Here is a 4,322-nt window from a genome sequence, read left to right as displayed (position 1 = left end):
AAAAATGCAAAATAGAACTTTCATTTTTTAATTCTTTGCAGATGTATTTTCATTAAAATCCACGCCTTACTCATTAGTAAAGAGCTGACTTTAATGAACACTAATTAAGTTTAATATAATATGCTCTATAAGATGTTAAAATATGGTTTATAATATTATGCACTAAAATCGTAATTACATGCTTAAGACTGTTAAAAATATAAAAAAATATTTTTGCACTGAAATATCAATTTAAATTAGAAAAAATAGGTCTACCAAAGGTGCTTAGTACATAGGAATAATTATTCATGTTCAGTTACAAGTTACCCGGAAGTTAACATACATGGACATTTTTAGAAATGTTTCGTGTACTCATACATCGGACTTTCGATTTTCGTATTAAAATTAATATATTGTAAAATTTACCAAAATAAACATTTTCTTATTTTATTGTTGATTTAAAACGTCATTAGAGCGCCTATAAAATATCAAAATGTGAGCTAAAAAATCAAAAGTATACAACAAAAAATGTCAAAAAACACCGCCAACTAAAATAACAAACATATTATACGCGCTTCGAAAGGAAAATAGTAGGAAATATTATGCCCCGTAATATACGCTCTGCAACTATTATCGTTAATGGTAAAAAAAAGTGGGTAAGTGGATGTCGATCTGCTGTACAGTAGGTTGCGAGTGGGTCAATGTATAATATGGTGATTGTATTGAACTCGAACTCAATGATATAATATCATTGTATAAGAAAAACGATTCTGAGCGGAGACCAGTTTGTCAGTCTGGATTTTTATATTGTTACTAGCCGACCCGTCGCAGCTTCGCCCGTGATCGGTTGTTTATTTTGCGTTCGGACGATGATGTGTACAATTTTTTATTCAAATTTTATCGTTTAATGTGCAGGTAGGCAAGTAAGTATAAAAAACGGTTGATTAAAACGTATTGAAATGTTTCATTATTAATGATAAATGTACTTTTATAGCTGAAGCTGAACCCGTACACTCGGTTGCCCGTAAAAAATCGCAACTTAAAAAAAAAATTATGACTGTTCAACTCCTTTTGAGTGTAACTTTCTGCAGTAAGTGAAACTCAGCCAGCCTGGTAGGTTAGGCTAGATTAGGACTACGTTGGATCGTGGACAACTCTTTCAACTATTTCACCTTGGTAGGCAATGTTCAATTTGATGCAAGTCCGATGATAAATAAACACAAATAATTTCTTCTGTTGTTATTTCTCCTGTTATTTATTATTCTGTAAGATTTTAGTTTATTTATTATAATGGTATGTGAGCATATCATTACAGTTGACTGTAACCAATGGGAACAATTAATAAATAAAAATAAAATGTCCAATGCAAACTTCAATGTCCCTGTTTGAGCACCTCTTTAAAATACGAATTTTGGCAAATCCTTTTTTATTGCATGGTGAAAGTATTAGAAGAACCACTATTCCAAATTTTAAGTTCGCACGTTGAGTAGTTTTTGGGATACAGCGATCAGTGAGTCGGCGGTATTTGGATTTTATATAATATGATCCCGCTGGCACTCCGTTGCCCGTTAAATGTACCAATTCTATATGACTCAAACTTTGTTCAATTCGTTATTTAATATTCGGTGTATGGTGTTAAAAATTTATCTTAACTTTTCTGTTGCCCGGAATAAGAATTCTGATTCGCAGCAGTATATTATCAGGTGGGCAATCTACCTGCGGTTAGGTTAGGTGTTGTTTGTACGTTAGTGTATGATTTAACTCTTAATAAGTATCAAAGTTATACCAAGTTTGTCATTTTTTACTTAATTCCACCTACAGTGGATTAATATAATCAATCAATACAAAATCCTAACCTAACCTAACTGTACTAATATCCGATGAAAAAAAAAAAACAAATTTGACCCTTTATCCTATCTTCTTCCCAGAGGTCTAATCTACACACAAACATTAATTTTTGTCTATACTAATATATAAAACGGATAGCGTTTGTTTCTATGTTCGAGATAAACTCCGAAGCTACTGAACCGATTTCGAAAATTCTTTGTCCAATACAAAGCCACTTTCTTTGTGGGTGTCATAGGCTAATTTAAAAAGGGAAGTGATCACCCCCGGTAGGTGCTCAAATAGGAATTTTGAGATTTACGGTAGAAATTTTTGTTTTTTAATGGTTGCTATGGGTTATATATATAGATAAAAATAATTGTATAGACGTTGTTGTTGTTTTTGGCCATGTCGCCAGGTGTGCACTTAAGAAGCCATACCTCCGGAACCACTTATCTCACAGCGTACAAACTTCACAAAAACCATTTAAATATCAATCTTAATATGCCCTGAAATTTTTATCGAAATCGGTTTGGTGGATCTTGAGTTATAAAATGTATTCAAAATGTACACTTATTTATATATATATATAGATATATAGATTTCCTTCTCCCTCTTTTCCGATAAAAAAAATTAAAAATCGGGCTACGCGGTGACACCCGGGAAGGTATTCGGAACAATTCCGTGACAAAAAAATTGGAAAAACATTAAACAGTGTCGTCACAAAATTGGAACATAAAAAAGACCTGTTCATTTATATATTATAATATAATATAAGGACAAATTAGCTTTGTTTTTTAATTTTTCAAGAACTTTATACTTATTTTTTTACCAACAAAAGTGGTTTTAAACCTTTAGCAGACCGTCAGGTACAACAGCAAAAAAATTTCAGCCAAATCGGTTTAGTAGTTTTCTCGGTTAGCGCGGTCGTAGAAAACCCCTTATAATTGTATATAATAGTATAGATATAGATTATTTACTATAGCCTTTAAGTTGAGTTAATATTATAATTTTTTATTCGTTCCTATAGTGATGAACAAAGCGTTAGAAATTAAAATCCCATATTTAGCGGTTTTTCGTAATTTGTCGGTAGTTTTTCACGTGTAAATATTGAGGATATCGAAAAATGACCTCGCTAAGGTACCATCTTGATTCAACTTGCTAAAAGATAAGATACTGTATACTGAAATCAAAGCACTCCTTCGGGTAGAATATTCGTATACAGGATAAAAAAATAAAAATTAAAAAAATTAACACCATTGTAAAACCGCTCCGCTCAGAATCTAAAATATGCAAACGCATAAACATCGACACTCGTTATTGTTAATAGGTGTAACGTGATCGCTTTTCTTGCATAGCGCCTCATAATAAAAAGCACATCCAATAATGTTCATCCCCCACCAGGTGTGTACCAGCGTGTAAACAATAGCGCAATATACACAAGACAATTGGCCCGAAACGTTATTCGATTCGGCTCGGCCGCCACGAAATGAATTCAGTACGTGCACAGCGTGTGTGTGTGGGTGTGTGTTTCTGTGGGTGTGTGGGTATAGGTGTGTGTGTGTGTGTGTGTGTGTGTGTGTGTAGTCGAATGGTCGCGTTTATAGAGGTAATTTAGAGTTCTCGCGAGTACGAAATCAGAAATACTAATAAAATAGCGAAGCGATATTGTGCGAATAAATAGTGTCGACGCAATAATAGGCAATGCCGTGATGTCCGGTTTTCCGGTTTTACTGCGAGACGTGCGACTTCGCGTACATAGGAGTAGTATAAAATAGAGAGTACTGATGCCTCATCCTTATGATCCTTATGATCCTTATGATCCTTCTGTTCCTTATGATCCTTATGATCCTTCTGATCACCGGCGGCACCTCGCTCACGTGTGCGACATGAATTTCCCCCCCACCACCTTCCCCCCTCTTCCACCGTCGTGTACGTACGCGACTTTACGTACTACTTTACGTACGACTCTACGTAACTTTATTATTGTTATTTTCACCTATTTAACTTTATGAATAAATTTAAAAATATTTAAACCACAGTATACTGGTCATATTATAATATCATTAGGATACTACTTATAACTTGCAGCTGCGTACACAAATAATATCGATGAATACACCATATAGGAGACATTAAGTAGGCATTAGTGAATAACCGTTATTAAGTCTAATAATTGTCGCAGGTATTGACACGTCAATCAAATAAATACAACAATATATTGCCATTAGATAAAATGCCATTAGGATTATTCGATATGTTCATTTCGAAATTCGCACGACTCGTGTCGCCAGGATGTGATATACTTATTGATATTAAAATAAACATTTATTACACTAAAGGTTTTATTCAATGAATGTTAAGATATTAATATAATATATTATTCACCGGCTCCGTTCTTAATAGCCGCCTCTCACCATTGTCACCACTAAGCGGTAGACATTAGTGTCAACTATATAGCCACCATATGATGTCTAAACAATATACATCCGTTCACTAACAAGTATCTTAATAATCGT

Source organism: Metopolophium dirhodum, chromosome 1 (assembly GCF_019925205.1).
Source record: "Metopolophium dirhodum isolate CAU chromosome 1, ASM1992520v1, whole genome shotgun sequence".
Lineage (NCBI taxonomy): Eukaryota > Metazoa > Arthropoda > Insecta > Hemiptera > Aphididae > Metopolophium > Metopolophium dirhodum.
The sequence above is the reverse complement of the archived record's forward strand: the minus strand, read 5'-3'. Positions refer to the sequence as shown.